We start from the raw sequence: 16,727 nt of genomic DNA, 5'->3' as shown, positions 1-16,727 counted from the left end.
TTGGTGAAGTTGAGTGGTGATGAGTTTGCTATTTGGATGAATAAAGCAAGTAAAAAGTGTGTTAGATAAAAATTCATTTCAATTCGCTAATCGGGCTAATATGAATCAGGTGAATCGAGTTCTGCTTTTGGAAACTGGGTTAAGAAGGGGTGCACCGTTCCTGGAGGTACTGCAATACCAGGTCAATGCGTGGAGTGGACAGAGCAAGCTCTTTTTCCATCTCCCTGTTCTAAAAATCCATTTAATATATGGTCCCCAGATAGGGGACGTATCAGATATTAAACTGATAAGAACAGATACTACACTTGATCTTAGCCAAAAGGCCGAGAAGCGATAACCAGAATTGGTTTGGGCCTCGAGTGGCACCCTGGCCTATGCCGGACACATCTTAGGGAGAGAGAGCGAGAGGGAGACAAACCCACGCCTACACAAGACATTTTGTCACCCAAGCCAACCCTTGAAAAGGCTGCTTTGCAGAGCAAAAACAAGAAGAATGGTGCGTTTTGCAGCCGCCGCCCACTGCAATGAATCTGAATAACTCCTCCTTTAGGGCGCAAGCAACTCCCCTCCCCCTTGCAGTCTTTCCAATTCACGATACAAAAAGACGGACAGGACAGGTTGCCTGACTTTCCGTCACTGCCACCCTTTGCCATCCTTACCCGTAGAAAGCCCTTTCATCATCCCCAAACCCTAATCTTTTCCCTTTCCTTCCCAGCCCCCAAACCCTGCCCTCTGTACCTTTCTCACCACCCGCTTCCCTTCTCCTGTCATCCCCCTACCACCCGGGAAAAAAAGAGATTGCCCCCTCCTTCCACTAGCCCACCCTCCCACCCAAAGAACAACTTCTTCTGCGCAGCTTGTTTTCTAGGCAGCAGCGCTATTGTGATGTCATCGGGGGGCATTGTGACAAGCCGCCAGTGTTCCGTCTCTTCATGTTGTGCACTGTTCAAACCGAAAATACATCAACAGGCAGGCTACAGAAAAGCTTACTAACAAAGGTTAGAGAGGGGCTTTCTCAGAGGGCTTTTTACAGTTTGTCTATTCCCAATTAGCCGGTTTAGTATACTTAATGAAAGTACTAATTCTTTCATAGGCCGCCCATTCTTAGTATTTGACGTTCAGGTAACAACAGGTAACTTTATTTGGAGTGGAAGCAGAGAGATAACACCAGATGCCAATTGTAGATCCTCTCACACCTGTGGTCACTGCAGCATCTGACTCCACTTTGTCCAAAAGGGATCTATTCCATTCAATTACACATGATCTAGATTAGACTGACAACAAGATACTGCACGGGACATAGCAGAGTTGGTGAAGTTGAGTGGTGATGAGTTTGCTATTTGGATGAATAAAGCAAGTAAAAAGTGTGTTAGATAAAAATTCATTTCAATTCGCTAATCGGGCTAATATGAATCAGGTGAATCGAGTTCTGCTTTTGGAAACTGGGTTAAGAAGGGGTGCACCGTTCCTGGAGGTACTGCAATACCAGGTCAATGCGTGGAGTGGACAGAGCAAGCTCTTTTTCCATCTCCCTGTTCTAAAAATCCATTTAATATATGGTCCCCAGATAGGGGACGTATCAGATATTAAACTGATAAGAACAGATACTACACTTGATCTTAGCCAAAAGGCCGAGAAGCGATAACCAGAATTGGTTTGGGCCTCGAGTGGCACCCTGGCCTATGCCGGACACATCTTAGGGAGAGAGAGCGAGAGGGAGACAAACCCACGCCTACACAAGACATTTTGTCACCCAAGCCAACCCTTGAAAAGGCTGCTTTGCAGAGCAAAAACAAGAAGAATGGTGCGTTTTGCAGCCGCCGCCCACTGCAATGAATCTGAATAACTCCTCCTTTAGGGCGCAAGCAACTCCCCTCCCCCTTGCAGTCTTTCCAATTCACGATACAAAAAGACGGACAGGACAGGTTGCCTGACTTTCCGTCACTGCCACCCTTTGCCATCCTTACCCGTAGAAAGCCCTTTCATCATCCCCAAACCCTAATCTTTTCCCTTTCCTTCCCAGCCCCCAAACCCTGCCCTCTGTACCTTTCTCACCACCCGCTTCCCTTCTCCTGTCATCCCCCTACCACCCGGGAAAAAAAGAGATTGCCCCCTCCTTCCACTAGCCCACCCTCCCACCCAAAGAACAACTTCTTCTGCGCAGCTTGTTTTCTAGGCAGCAGCGCTATTGTGATGTCATCGGGGGGCATTGTGACAAGCCGCGAGTGTTCCGTCTCTTCATGTTGTGCACTGTTCAAACCGAAAATACATCAACAGGCAGGCTACAGAAAAGCTTACTAACAAAGGTTAGAGAGGGGCTTTCTCAGAGGGCTTTTTACAGTTTGTCTATTCCCAATTAGCCGGTTTAGTATACTTAATGAAAGTACTAATTCTTTCATAGGCCGCCCATTCTTAGTATTTGACGTTCAGGTAACAACAGGTAACTTTATTTGGAGTGGAAGCAGAGAGATAACACCAGATGCCAATTGTAGATCCTCTCACACCTGTGGTCACTGCAGCATCTGACTCCACTTTGTCCAAAAGGGATCTATTCCATTCAATTACACATGATCTAGATTAGACTGACAACAAGATACTGCACGGGACATAGCAGAGTTGGTGAAGTTGAGTGGTGATGAGTTTGCTATTTGGATGAATAAAGCAAGTAAAAAGTGTGTTAGATAAAAATTCATTTCAATTCGCTAATCGGGCTAATATGAATCAGGTGAATCGAGTTCTGCTTTTGGAAACTGGGTTAAGAAGGGGTGCACCGTTCCTGGAGGTACTGCAATACCAGGTCAATGCGTGGAGTGGACAGAGCAAGCTCTTTTTCCATCTCCCTGTTCTAAAAATCCATTTAATATATGGTCCCCAGATAGGGGACGTATCAGATATTAAACTGATAAGAACAGATTTTTTGATTTAATGAAGCTTTCCAAAGCACCACAAAAAATGCATGACCGAAGTCACACCAAAAACAGTGCAAAGGCTAGGATTCGTGTGGACCCCACCGTGAGGAGAGGGTCCCCAAAAATCAACCCCGTCCCTCCGAGCCAGAAGGCCACAGCAAGGGTCAGGGATCTTCGGTGCTCCCCCAAGCCGAAGCCTGGTTGAGCCTTGTCGTTGCTCCCAGCGTCCACCCAGGCATCTTACCCAAGTGGAGTAGAGAGCTACTAGTTGTTGGTTTCGCAGCCGAAACTGCCCGGACCGTCAACCGGTGTTGGTTTCTCAGCCCAAGGCTAACCGGACCTCCAACCGGGTGTTGGTTTCTCAGCCGAAGCTGACCCAGACCTCCAACCGGGTGTTGGTTTCTCAGCCGAAGCTGACCCAGACCTCCAACCGGGTGTTAGTTTCTCAGCCCAAAGCTGACCAGACCTCCGACCGGGATTATAAAAATTTCCCTTCCTAGCCAGAAGGCCGGGATAGGGTAATATGCTCAAAAAGTATGAAAAGGCAAGGTACGGTGTGCTACAGAGCCCAAGGCTTGCCGGGGTCCCAAGCCAGCAAGCTCAGACTCACTCCAGGGTCGTCAGTCCTGGGGCACGTTGTACCATAGCTCCCCACCCTTACTCAGTCTAATAGCCTCGATCCTGGTAGGGCCATGTTTTCCTCTAGATGAATATACTATCCACCCAGAGTACTAGCAAGCGCAACCTTCCAGTGTGCATTGTATCATTGTACTAAGGTGGCCTGGAGCTTAAACCACCTCTTCGAACAACACTACACTTGATCTTAGCCAAAAGGCCGAGAAGCGATAACCAGAATTGGTTTGGGCCTCGAGTGGCACCCTGGCCTATGCCGGACACATCTTAGGGAGAGAGAGCGAGAGGGAGACAAACCCACGCCTACACAAGACATTTTGTCACCCAAGCCAACCCTTGAAAAGGCTGCTTTGCAGAGCAAAAACAAGAAGAATGGTGCGTTTTGCAGCCGCCGCCCACTGCAATGAATCTGAATAACTCCTCCTTTAGGGCGCAAGCAACTCCCCTCCCCCTTGCAGTCTTTCCAATTCACGATACAAAAAGACGGACAGGACAGGTTGCCTGACTTTCCGTCACTGCCACCCTTTGCCATCCTTACCCGTAGAAAGCCCTTTCATCATCCCCAAACCCTAATCTTTTCCCTTTCCTTCCCAGCCCCCAAACCCTGCCCTCTGTACCTTTCTCACCACCCGCTTCCCTTCTCCTGTCATCCCCCTACCACCCGGGAAAAAAAGAGATTGCCCCCTCCTTCCACTAGCCCACCCTCCCACCCAAAGAACAACTTCTTCTGCGCAGCTTGTTTTCTAGGCAGCAGCGCTATTGTGATGTCATCGGGGGGCATTGTGACAAGCCGCCAGTGTTCCGTCTCTTCATGTTGTGCACTGTTCAAACCGAAAATACATCAACAGGCAGGCTACAGAAAAGCTTACTAACAAAGGTTAGAGAGGGGCTTTCTCAGAGGGCTTTTTACAGTTTGTCTATTCCCAATTAGCCGGTTTAGTATACTTAATGAAAGTACTAATTCTTTCATAGGCCGCCCATTCTTAGTATTTGACGTTCAGGTAACAACAGGTAACTTTATTTGGAGTGGAAGCAGAGAGATAACACCAGATGCCAATTGTAGATCCTCTCACACCTGTGGTCACTGCAGCATCTGACTCCACTTTGTCCAAAAGGGATCTATTCCATTCAATTACACATGATCTAGATTAGACTGACAACAAGATACTGCACGGGACATAGCAGAGTTGGTGAAGTTGAGTGGTGATGAGTTTGCTATTTGGATGAATAAAGCAAGTAAAAAGTGTGTTAGATAAAAATTCATTTCAATTCGCTAATCGGGCTAATATGAATCAGGTGAATTGAGTTCTGCTTTTGGAAACTGGGTTAAGAAGGGGTGCACCGTTCCTGGAGGTACTGCAATACCAGGTCAATGCGTGGAGTGGACAGAGCAAGCTCTTTTTCCATCTCCCTGTTCTAAAAATCCATTTAATATATGGTCCCCAGATAGGGGACGTATCAGATATTAAACTGATAAGAACAGATACTACACTTGATCTTAGCCAAAAGGCCGAGAAGCGATAACCAGAATTGGTTTGGGCCTCGAGTGGCACCCTGGCCTATGCCGGACACATCTTAGGGAGAGAGAGCGAGAGGGAGACAAACCCACGCCTACACAAGACATTTTGTCACCCAAGCCAACCCTTGAAAAGGCTGCTTTGCAGAGCAAAAACAAGAAGAATGGTGCGTTTTGCAGCCGCCGCCCACTGCAATGAATCTGAATAACTCCTCCTTTAGGGCGCAAGCAACTCCCCTCCCCCTTGCAGTCTTTCCAATTCACGATACAAAAAGACGGACAGGACAGGTTGCCTGACTTTCCGTCACTGCCACCCTTTGCCATCCTTACCCGTAGAAAGCCCTTTCATCATCCCCAAACCCTAATCTTTTCCCTTTCCTTCCCAGCCCCCAAACCCTGCCCTCTGTACCTTTCTCACCACCCGCTTCCCTTCTCCTGTCATCCCCCTACCACCCGGGAAAAAAAGAGATTGCCCCCTCCTTCCACTAGCCCACCCTCCCACCCAAAGAACAACTTCTTCTGCGCAGCTTGTTTTCTAGGCAGCAGCGCTATTGTGATGTCATCGGGGGGCATTGTGACAAGCCGCCAGTGTTCCGTCTCTTCATGTTGTGCACTGTTCAAACCGAAAATACATCAACAGGCAGGCTACAGAAAAGCTTACTAACAAAGGTTAGAGAGGGGCTTTCTCAGAGGGCTTTTTACAGTTTGTCTATTCCCAATTAGCCGGTTTAGTATACTTAATGAAAGTACTAATTCTTTCATAGGCCGCCCATTCTTAGTATTTGACGTTCAGGTAACAACAGGTAACTTTATTTGGAGTGGAAGCAGAGAGATAACACCAGATGCCAATTGTAGATCCTCTCACACCTGTGGTCACTGCAGCATCTGACTCCACTTTGTCCAAAAGGGATCTATTCCATTCAATTACACATGATCTAGATTAGACTGACAACAAGATACTGCACGGGACATAGCAGAGTTGGTGAAGTTGAGTGGTGATGAGTTTGCTATTTGGATGAATAAAGCAAGTAAAAAGTGTGTTAGATAAAAATTCATTTCAATTCGCTAATCGGGCTAATATGAATCAGGTGAATCGAGTTCTGCTTTTGGAAACTGGGTTAAGAAGGGGTGCACCGTTCCTGGAGGTACTGCAATACCAGGTCAATGCGTGGAGTGGACAGAGCAAGCTCTTTTTCCATCTCCCTGTTCTAAAAATCCATTTAATATATGGTCCCCAGATAGGGGACGTATCAGATATTAAACTGATAAGAACAGATTTTTTGATTTAATGAAGCTTTCCAAAGCACCGCAAAAAATGCATGACCAAAGTCACACCAAAAACAGTGCAAAGGCTAGGATTCGTGTGGACCCCTCCGTGAGGAGAGGGTCCCCAAAAATCAACCCCGTCCCTCCGAGCCAGAAGGCCACAGCAAGGGTCAGGGATCTTCGGTGCTCCCCCAAGCCGAAGCCTGGTTGAGCCTTGTCGTTGCTCCCAGCGTCCACCCAGGCATCTTACCCAAGTGGAGTAGAGAGCTACTAGTTGTTGGTTTCGCAGCCGAAACTGCCCGGACCGTCAACCGGTGTTGGTTTCTCAGCCCAAGGCTAACCGGACCTCCAACCGGGTGTTGGTTTCTCAGCCGAAGCTGACCCGGACCTCCAACCGGGTGTTGGTTTCTCAGCCGAAGCTGACCCGGACCTCCAACCGGGTGTTGGTTTCTCAGCCGAAGCTGACCCGGACCTCCAACCGGGTGTTGGTTTCTCAGCGAAAGCTGACCCAGACCTCCAACCGGGTGTTGGTTTCTCAGCCCAAAGCTGAACGGACCTCCGACCATGATTATAAAAATTTCTTTTCCTAGCCAGAAGGCCGGGATAGAGCAATATGCTCAGAAAGTATGAAAAGGCAAGGTACGGTGTGCTACAGAGCCCAAGGCTCGCCGGGGTCCCAAGCCAGCAAGCTCAGACTCACTCCAGGGTCGTCAATCCTGGGGCACATTGCACCATAGCCCCCACACTTACTCAGTCTAATAGCCTCGATCCTGGTAGGGCCATGGTTTCCTCTAGATGGATATACTATCCTCCCAAAGTACTAACAAGCGCAACCTTCCAGTGTGCATTGCATCATTGTACTAAGGTGGCCGGAGCCTTAAACCACCTTTTCGAACGATACTACACTTGATCTTAGCCAAAAGGCCGAGAAGCGATAACCAGAATTGGTTTGGGCCTCGAGTGGCACCCTGGCCTATGCCGGACACATCTTAGGGAGAGAGAGCGAGAGGGAGACAAACCCACGCCTACACAAGACATTTTGTCACCCAAGCCAACCCTTGAAAAGGCTGCTTTGCAGAGCAAAAACAAGAAGAATGGTGCGTTTTGCAGCCGCCGCCCACTGCAATGAATCTGAATAACTCCTCCTTTAAGGCGCAAGCAACTCCCCTCCCCCTTGCAGTCTTTCCAATTCACGATACAAAAAGACGGACAGGACAGGTTGCCTGACTTTCCGTCACTGCCACCCTTTGCCATCCTTACCCGTAGAAAGCCCTTTCATCATCCCCAAACCCTAATCTTTTCCCTTTCCTTCCCAGCCCCCAAACCCTGCCCTCTGTACCTTTCTCACCACCCGCTTCCCTTCTCCTGTCATCCCCCTACCACCCGGGAAAAAAAGAGATTGCCCCCTCCTTCCACTAGCCCACCCTCCCACCCAAAGAACAACTTCTTCTGCGCAGCTTGTTTTCTAGGCAGCAGCGCTATTGTGATGTCATCGGGGGGCATTGTGACAAGCCGCCAGTGTTCCGTCTCTTCATGTTGTGCACTGTTCAAACCGAAAATACATCAACAGGCAGGCTACAGAAAAGCTTACTAACAAAGGTTAGAGAGGGGCTTTCTCAGAGGGCTTTTTACAGTTTGTCTATTCCCAATTAGCCGGTTTAGTATACTTAATGAAAGTACTAATTCTTTCATAGGCCGCCCATTCTTAGTATTTGACGTTCAGGTAACAACAGGTAACTTTATTTGGAGTGGAAGCAGAGAGATAACACCAGATGCCAATTGTAGATCCTCTCACACCTGTGGTCACTGCAGCATCTGACTCCACTTTGTCCAAAAGGGATCTATTCCATTCAATTACACATGATCTAGATTAGACTGACAACAAGATACTGCACGGGACATAGCAGAGTTGGTGAAGTTGAGTGGTGATGAGTTTGCTATTTGGATGAATAAAGCAAGTAAAAAGTGTGTTAGATAAAAATTCATTTCAATTCGCTAATCGGGCTAATATGAATCAGGTGAATCGAGTTCTGCTTTTGGAAACTGGGTTAAGAAGGGGTGCACCGTTCCTGGAGGTACTGCAATACCAGGTCAATGCGTGGAGTGGACAGAGCAAGCTCTTTTTCCATCTCCCTGTTCTAAAAATCCATTTAATATATGGTCCCCAGATAGGGGACGTATCAGATATTAAACTGATAAGAACAGATACTACACTTGATCTTAGCCAAAAGGCCGAGAAGCGATAACCAGAATTGGTTTGGGCCTCGAGTGGCACCCTGGCCTATGCCGGACACATCTTAGGGAGAGAGAGCGAGAGGGAGACAAACCCACGCCTACACAAGACATTTTGTCACCCAAGCCAACCCTTGAAAAGGCTGCTTTGCAGAGCAAAAACAAGAAGAATGGTGCGTTTTGCAGCCGCCGCCCACTGCAATGAATCTGAATAACTCCTCCTTTAGGGCGCAAGCAACTCCCCTCCCCCTTGCAGTCTTTCCAATTCACGATACAAAAAGACGGACAGGACAGGTTGCCTGACTTTCCGTCACTGCCACCCTTTGCCATCCTTACCCGTAGAAAGCCCTTTCATCATCCCCAAACCCTAATCTTTTCCCTTTCCTTCCCAGCCCCCAAACCCTGCCCTCTGTACCTTTCTCACCACCCGCTTCCCTTCTCCTGTCATCCCCCTACCACCCGGGAAAAAAAGAGATTGCCCCCTCCTTCCACTAGCCCACCCTCCCACCCAAAGAACAACTTCTTCTGCGCAGCTTGTTTTCTAGGCAGCAGCGCTATTGTGATGTCATCGGGGGGCATTGTGACAAGCCGCCAGTGTTCCGTCTCTTCATGTTGTGCACTGTTCAAACCGAAAATACATCAACAGGCAGGCTACAGAAAAGCTTACTAACAAAGGTTAGAGAGGGGCTTTCTCAGAGGGCTTTTTACAGTTTGTCTATTCCCAATTAGCCGGTTTAGTATACTTAATGAAAGTACTAATTCTTTCATAGGCCGCCCATTCTTAGTATTTGACGTTCAGGTAACAACAGGTAACTTTATTTGGAGTGGAAGCAGAGAGATAACACCAGATGCCAATTGTAGATCCTCTCACACCTGTGGTCACTGCAGCATCTGACTCCACTTTGTCCAAAAGGGATCTATTCCATTCAATTACACATGATCTAGATTAGACTGACAACAAGATACTGCACGGGACATAGCAGAGTTGGTGAAGTTGAGTGGTGATGAGTTTGCTATTTGGATGAATAAAGCAAGTAAAAAGTGTGTTAGATAAAAATTCATTTCAATTCGCTAATCGGGCTAATATGAATCAGGTGAATCGAGTTCTGCTTTTGGAAACTGGGTTAAGAAGGGGTGCACCGTTCCTGGAGGTACTGCAATACCAGGTCAATGCGTGGAGTGGACAGAGCAAGCTCTTTTTCCATCTCCCTGTTCTAAAAATCCATTTAATATATGGTCCCCAGATAGGGGACGTATCAGATATTAAACTGATAAGAACAGATGAGATTTCATCCGCAATTTTCTGAATCAAGGTAGCCCCGAAGGCCAGCAGGCCACCACACAAAAGCGCAGTGCCTGGGTGATCGCCTCCCGAGCCCAGGAACCACCAGCCAAAAGGGGACGTAAGCACCAAAAGGCGCAACAATCCCCAAGGCCGGCGGTTGTGCAAGCCCGGGCCCCTCCCAGCCAAGACCAAGGCAAACCCAATGAAGGGACTACACTTGATCTTAGCCAAAAGGCCGAGAAGCGATAACCAGAATTGGTTTGGGCCTCGAGTGGCACCCTGGCCTATGCCGGACACATCTTAGGGAGAGAGAGCGAGAGGGAGACAAACCCACGCCTACACAAGACATTTTGTCACCCAAGCCAACCCTTGAAAAGGCTGCTTTGCAGAGCAAAAACAAGAAGAATGGTGCGTTTTGCAGCCGCCGCCCACTGCAATGAATCTGAATAACTCCTCCTTTAGGGCGCAAGCAACTCCCCTCCCCCTTGCAGTCTTTCCAATTCACGATACAAAAAGACGGACAGGACAGGTTGCCTGACTTTCCGTCACTGCCACCCTTTGCCATCCTTACCCGTAGAAAGCCCTTTCATCATCCCCAAACCCTAATCTTTTCCCTTTCCTTCCCAGCCCCCAAACCCTGCCCTCTGTACCTTTCTCACCACCCGCTTCCCTTCTCCTGTTATCCCCCTACCACCCGGGAAAAAAAGAGATTGCCCCCTCCTTCCACTAGCCCACCCTCCCACCCAAAGAACAACTTCTTCTGCGCAGCTTGTTTTCTAGGCAGCAGCGCTATTGTGATGTCATCGGGGGGCATTGTGACAAGCCGCCAGTGTTCCGTCTCTTCATGTTGTGCACAGTTCAAACGGAAAATACATCAACAGGCAGACTACAGAAAAGCTTACTATCAAAGGTTAGAGGGGGGCTTTCTCAGAGGGCTTTTTACAGTTTTTCTATTCCCAATTAGCCGTTTAAGTGTACTTATTGAAAGTAGTAATTCTTTCATAGGCCGCCCTTTCTTAGTATTTGACGTTCCTTATATTGCGGTATGAGGCTTCGCAGTAGGTTGCAAACATTCATCACCCATGACTGTCCCCAATTGAGCTCAGAAGCTCAATGTCTATCATGACCTCTCTTTTAGAATGTCCAAGAGCAAGCAAACTATTCCTCCAGGAGAGGGCGCCAACAGACTACTAAAGAGATCATCATTACTCAAAGAAAACCCCAAAAACCAATGCATGATAGGAATAAACAGGTAACTTTCTTTGGAGTGGAAGCGGAGAGATCGCACCAGATGCCAATTCTAGATCTTATCACACCTGTGGTCACTGCAGCAGCAGGTGAATCCACTTTGTCCAAAAGGGATCTATTCCATTCAATTGCAAATGATCTAGATAAGACAGAGAACTGCAGCACGGGGACATAGCCGAGTTGGTCAGGTTGAGTGGTGATGAGTTTGCTATTTGGATGAATAAAGAAAGTCAAAAGTGTGAAAGATAAAAAACAAAAGGAGGAAGTGTGAAAAGTGAATGGGCCAAATTGAGGTGCATATGAAGACGTATGCTTTCTTCCAATTCATTAAATCGGGCTAATATGAATCAGGTGAATTGAGTTCTGCTTTTGGAAACTGGGTTAAGAAGGGGTGCACCGTTCCTGGAGGTACTGCAATACCAGGTCAATGCGTGGAGTGGACAGAGCAAGCTCTTTTTCCATCTCCCTGTTCTAAAAATCCATTTAATATATGGTCCCCAGATAGGGGACGTATCAGATATTAAACTGATAAGAACAGATACTACACTTGATCTTAGCCAAAAGGCCGAGAAGCGATAACCAGAATTGGTTTGGGCCTCGAGTGGCACCCTGGCCTATGCCGGACACATCTTAGGGAGAGAGAGCGAGAGGGAGACAAACCCACGCCTACACAAGACATTTTGTCACCCAAGCCAACCCTTGAAAAGGCTGCTTTGCAGAGCAAAAACAAGAAGAATGGTGCGTTTTGCAGCCGCCGCCCACTGCAATGAATCTGAATAACTCCTCCTTTAGGGCGCAAGCAACTCCCCTCCCCCTTGCAGTCTTTCCAATTCACGATACAAAAAGACGGACAGGACAGGTTGCCTGACTTTCCGTCACTGCCACCCTTTGCCATCCTTACCCGTAGAAAGCCCTTTCATCATCCCCAAACCCTAATCTTTTCCCTTTCCTTCCCAGCCCCCAAACCCTGCCCTCTGTACCTTTCTCACCACCCGCTTCCCTTCTCCTGTCATCCCCCTACCACCCGGGAAAAAAAGAGATTGCCCCCTCCTTCCACTAGCCCACCCTCCCACCCAAAGAACAACTTCTTCTGCGCAGCTTGTTTTCTAGGCAGCAGCGCTATTGTGATGTCATCGGGGGGCATTGTGACAAGCCGCCAGTGTTCCGTCTCTTCATGTTGTGCACAGTTCAAACGGAAAATACATCAACAGGCAGACTACAGAAAAGCTTACTATCAAAGGTTAGAGGGGGGCTTTCTCAGAGGGCTTTTTACAGTTTTTCTATTCCCAATTAGCCGTTTAAGTGTACTTATTGAAAGTAGTAATTCTTTCATAGGCCGCCCTTTCTTAGTATTTGACGTTCCTTATATTGCGGTATGAGGCTTCGCAGTAGGTTGCAAACATTCATCACCCATGACTGTCCCCAATTGAGCTCAGAAGCTCAATGTCTATCATGACCTCTCTTTTAGAATGTCCAAGAGCAAGCAAACTATTCCTCCAGGAGAGGGCGCCAACAGACTACTAAAGAGATCATCATTACTCAAAGAAAACCCCAAAAACCAATGCATGATAGGAATAAACAGGTAACTTTCTTTGGAGTGGAAGCGGAGAGATCGCACCAGATGCCAATTCTAGATCTTATCACACCTGTGGTCACTGCAGCAGCAGGTGAATCCACTTTGTCCAAAAGGGATCTATTCCATTCAATTGCAAATGATCTAGATAAGACAGAGAACTGCAGCACGGGGACATAGCCGAGTTGGTCAGGTTGAGTGGTGATGAGTTTGCTATTTGGATGAATAAAGAAAGTCAAAAGTGTGAAAGATAAAAAACAAAAGGAGGAAGTGTGAAAAGTGAATGGGCCAAATTGAGGTGCATATGAAGACGTATGCTTTCTTCCAATTCATTAAATCGGGCTAATATGAATCAGGTGAATTGAGTTCTGCTTTTGGAAACTGGGTTAAGAAGGGGTGCACCGTTCCTGGAGGTACTGCAATACCAGGTCAATGCGTGGAGTGGACAGAGCAAGCTCTTTTTCCATCTCCCTGTTCTAAAAATCCATTTAATATATGGTCCCCAGATAGGGGACTTATCAGATATTAAACTGATAAGAACAGATTTTGATTTAATGAAGCTTTCCAAAGCACCACAAAAAATGCATGACCGAAGTCACACCAAAAACAGTGCAAAGGCTAGGATTCGTGTGGACCCCTCCGTGAGGAGAGGGTCCCCAAAAATCAACCCCGTCCCTCCGAGCCAGAAGGCCACAGCAAGGGTCAGGGATCTTCGGTGCTCCCCCAAGCCGAAGCCTGGTTGAGCCTTGTCGTTGCTCCCAGCGTCCACCCAGGCATCTTACCCAAGTGGAGTAGAGAGCTACTAGTTGTTGGTTTCGCAGCCAAAACTGCCCGGACCGTCAACCGGTGTTGGTTTCTCAGCCCAAGGCTAACCGGACCTCCAACCGGGTGTTGGTTTCTCAGCCGAAGCTGACCCAGACCTCCAACCGGGTGTTGGTTTCTCAGCCGAAGCTGACCCGGACCTCCAACCGGGTGTTAGTTTCTCAGCCCAAAGCTGACCAGACCTCCGACCGGGATTATAAAAATTTCCCTTCCTAGCCAGAAGGCCGGGATAGGGTAATATGCTCAAAAAGTATGAAAAGGCAAGGTACGGTGTGCTACAGAGCCCAAGGCTTGCCGGGGTCCCAAGCCAGCAAGCTCAGACTCACTCCAGGGTCGTCAGTCCTGGGGCACGTTGTACCATAGCCCCCCATCCTTACTCAGTCTAATAGCCTCGATCCTGGTAGGGCCATGTTTTCCACTAGATGAATATACTATCCACCCAGAGTACTAGCAAGCGCAACCTTCCAGTGTGCATTGTATCATTGTACTAAGGTGGCCTGGAGCTTAAACCACCTCTTCGAACAACACTACACTTGATCTTAGCCAAAAGGCCGAGAAGCGATAACCAGAATTGGTTTGGGCCTCGAGTGGCACCCTGGCCTATGCCGGACACATCTTAGGGAGAGAGAGCGAGAGGGAGACAAACCCACGCCTACACAAGACATTTTGTCACCCAAGCCAACCCTTGAAAAGGCTGCTTTGCAGAGCAAAAACAAGAAGAATGGTGCGTTTTGCAGCCGCCGCCCACTGCAATGAATCTGAATAACTCCTCCTTTAGGGCGCAAGCAACTCCCCTCCCCCTTGCAGTCTTTCCAATTCACGATACAAAAAGACGGACAGGACAGGTTGCCTGACTTTCCGTCACTGCCACCCTTTGCCATCCTTACCCGTAGAAAGCCCTTTCATCATCCCCAAACCCTAATCTTTTCCCTTTCCTTCCCAGCCCCCAAACCCTGCCCTCTGTACCTTTCTCACCACCCGCTTCCCTTCTCCTGTCATCCCCCTACCACCCGGGAAAAAAAGAGATTGCCCCCTCCTTCCACTAGCCCACCCTCCCACCCAAAGAACAACTTCTTCTGCGCAGCTTGTTTTCTAGGCAGCAGCGCTATTGTGATGTCATCGGGGGGCATTGTGACAAGCCGCCAGTGTTCCGTCTCTTCATGTTGTGCACAGTTCAAACGGAAAATACATCAACAGGCAGACTACAGAAAAGCTTACTATCAAAGGTTAGAGGGGGGCTTTCTCAGAGGGCTTTTTACAGTTTTTCTATTCCCAATTAGCCGTTTAAGTGTACTTATTGAAAGTAGTAATTCTTTCATAGGCCGCCCTTTCTTAGTATTTGACGTTCCTTATATTGCGGTATGAGGCTTCGCAGTAGGTTGCAAACATTCATCACCCATGACTGTCCCCAATTGAGCTCAGAAGCTCAATGTCTATCATGACCTCTCTTTTAGAATGTCCAAGAGCAAGCAAACTATTCCTCCAGGAGAGGGCGCCAACAGACTACTAAAGAGATCATCATTACTCAAAGAAAACCCCAAAAACCAATGCATGATAGGAATAAACAGGTAACTTTCTTTGGAGTGGAAGCGGAGAGATCGCACCAGATGCCAATTCTAGATCTTATCACACCTGTGGTCACTGCAGCAGCAGGTGAATCCACTTTGTCCAAAAGGGATCTATTCCATTCAATTGCAAATGATCTAGATAAGACAGAGAACTGCAGCACGGGGACATAGCCGAGTTGGTCAGGTTGAGTGGTGATGAGTTTGCTATTTGGATGAATAAAGAAAGTCAAAAGTGTGAAAGATAAAAAACAAAAGGAGGAAGTGTGAAAAGTGAATGGGCCAAATTGAGGTGCATATGAAGACGTATGCTTTCTTCCAATTCATTAAATCGGGCTAATATGAATCAGGTGAATTGAGTTCTGCTTTTGGAAACTGGGTTAAGAAGGGGTGCACCGTTCCTGGAGGTACTGCAATACCAGGTCAATGCGTGGAGTGGACAGAGCAAGCTCTTTTTCCATCTCCCTGTTCTAAAAATCCATTTAATATATGGTCCCCAGATAGGGGACGTATCAGATATTAAACTGATAAGAACAGATACTACACTTGATCTTAGCCAAAAGGCCGAGAAGCGATAACCAGAATTGGTTTGGGCCTCGAGTGGCACCCTGGCCTATGCCGGACACATCTTAGGGAGAGAGAGCGAGAGGGAGACAAACCCACGCCTACACAAGACATTTTGTCACCCAAGCCAACCCTTGAAAAGGCTGCTTTGCAGAGCAAAAACAAGAAGAATGGTGCGTTTTGCAGCCGCCGCCCACTGCAATGAATCTGAATAACTCCTCCTTTAGGGCGCAAGCAACTCCCCTCCCCCTTGCAGTCTTTCCAATTCACGATACAAAAAGACGGACAGGACAGGTTGCCTGACTTTCCGTCACTGCCACCCTTTGCCATCTTTACCCGTAGAAAGCCCTTTCATCATCCCCAAACCCTAATCTTTTCCCTTTCCTTCCCAGCCCCCAAACCCTGCCCTCTGTACCTTTCTCACCACCCGCTTCCCTTCTCCTGTCATCCCCCTACCACCCGGGAAAAAAAGAGATTGCCCCCTCCTTCCACTAGCCCACCCTCCCACCCAAAGAACAACTTCTTCTGCGCAGCTTGTTTTCTAGGCAGCAGCGCTATTGTGATGTCAGCGGGGGCATTGTGACAAGCCGCCAGTGTTCCGTCTCTTCATGTTGTGCACAGTTCAAACGGAAAATACATCAACAGGCAGACTACAGAAAAGCTTACTATCAAAGGTTAGAGGGGGGCTTTCTCAGAGGGCTTTTTACAGTTTTTCTATTCCCAATTAGCCGTTTAAGTGTACTTATTGAAAGTAGTAATTCTTTCATAGGCCGCCCTTTCTTAGTATTTGACGTTCCTTATATTGCGGTATGAGGCTTCGCAGTAGGTTGCAAACATTCATCACCCATGACTGTCCCCAATTGAGCTCAGAAGCTCAATGTCTATCATGACCTCTCTTTTAGAATGTCCAAGAGCAAGCAAACTATTCCTCCAGGAGAGGGCGCCAACAGACTACTAAAGAGATCATCATTACTCAAAGAAAACCCCAAAAACCAATGCATGATAGGAATAAACAGGTAACTTTCTTTGGAGTGGAAGCGGAGAGATCGCACCAGATGCCAATTCTAGATCTTATCACACCTGTGGTCACTGCAGCAGCAGGTGAATCCACTTT

General features: G+C 47.8%; 10 non-coding genes and 1 pseudogene across 10 annotated transcripts; all 11 read right to left on the bottom strand.

Moving 5' to 3' along the window:
- Positions 1-144: 144 nt before the first annotated feature.
- Positions 145-335, bottom strand: LOC142261091 (U2 spliceosomal RNA). Its single transcript, XR_012728849.1, has one exon. It is a non-coding gene; the product is annotated as a U2 spliceosomal RNA (small nuclear RNA).
- A 1,117-nt stretch (positions 336-1,452) lies between these two features.
- On the bottom strand, positions 1,453-1,643 carry LOC142261090 (U2 spliceosomal RNA). The gene has a single exon (XR_012728848.1). It is a non-coding gene; the product is annotated as a U2 spliceosomal RNA (small nuclear RNA).
- A 1,117-nt stretch (positions 1,644-2,760) lies between these two features.
- Positions 2,761-2,954, bottom strand: LOC142261330 (U2 spliceosomal RNA). Its single transcript, XR_012729062.1, has one exon. It is a non-coding gene; the product is annotated as a U2 spliceosomal RNA (small nuclear RNA).
- Positions 2,955-4,873: 1,919 nt separating this feature from the next.
- On the bottom strand, positions 4,874-5,064 carry LOC142261395 (U2 spliceosomal RNA). Its single transcript, XR_012729107.1, has one exon. It is a non-coding gene; the product is annotated as a U2 spliceosomal RNA (small nuclear RNA).
- A 1,117-nt stretch (positions 5,065-6,181) lies between these two features.
- Positions 6,182-6,379, bottom strand: LOC142261336 (U2 spliceosomal RNA). Its single transcript, XR_012729067.1, has one exon. It is a non-coding gene; the product is annotated as a U2 spliceosomal RNA (small nuclear RNA).
- Positions 6,380-7,118: 739 nt separating this feature from the next.
- Positions 7,119-7,260, bottom strand: LOC142261365 (U2 spliceosomal RNA; annotated as a pseudogene).
- Positions 7,261-8,377: 1,117 nt separating this feature from the next.
- LOC142261394 (U2 spliceosomal RNA) lies at positions 8,378-8,568 on the bottom strand. Its single transcript, XR_012729106.1, has one exon. It is a non-coding gene; the product is annotated as a U2 spliceosomal RNA (small nuclear RNA).
- A 1,117-nt stretch (positions 8,569-9,685) lies between these two features.
- LOC142261349 (U2 spliceosomal RNA) lies at positions 9,686-9,869 on the bottom strand. Its single transcript, XR_012729079.1, has one exon. It is a non-coding gene; the product is annotated as a U2 spliceosomal RNA (small nuclear RNA).
- A 1,606-nt stretch (positions 9,870-11,475) lies between these two features.
- LOC142261393 (U2 spliceosomal RNA) lies at positions 11,476-11,666 on the bottom strand. Its single transcript, XR_012729105.1, has one exon. It is a non-coding gene; the product is annotated as a U2 spliceosomal RNA (small nuclear RNA).
- Positions 11,667-13,053: 1,387 nt separating this feature from the next.
- On the bottom strand, positions 13,054-13,249 carry LOC142261343 (U2 spliceosomal RNA). The gene has a single exon (XR_012729073.1). It is a non-coding gene; the product is annotated as a U2 spliceosomal RNA (small nuclear RNA).
- Positions 13,250-15,434: 2,185 nt separating this feature from the next.
- On the bottom strand, positions 15,435-15,625 carry LOC142261392 (U2 spliceosomal RNA). The gene has a single exon (XR_012729104.1). It is a non-coding gene; the product is annotated as a U2 spliceosomal RNA (small nuclear RNA).
- Positions 15,626-16,727: the final 1,102 nt, after the last annotated feature.

This window comes from Anomaloglossus baeobatrachus, unplaced genomic scaffold, assembly GCF_048569485.1.
Source record: "Anomaloglossus baeobatrachus isolate aAnoBae1 unplaced genomic scaffold, aAnoBae1.hap1 Scaffold_213, whole genome shotgun sequence".
NCBI lineage: Eukaryota > Metazoa > Chordata > Amphibia > Anura > Aromobatidae > Anomaloglossus > Anomaloglossus baeobatrachus.
The sequence above is the reverse complement of the archived record's forward strand: the minus strand, read 5'-3'. Positions and strand labels throughout refer to the sequence as shown.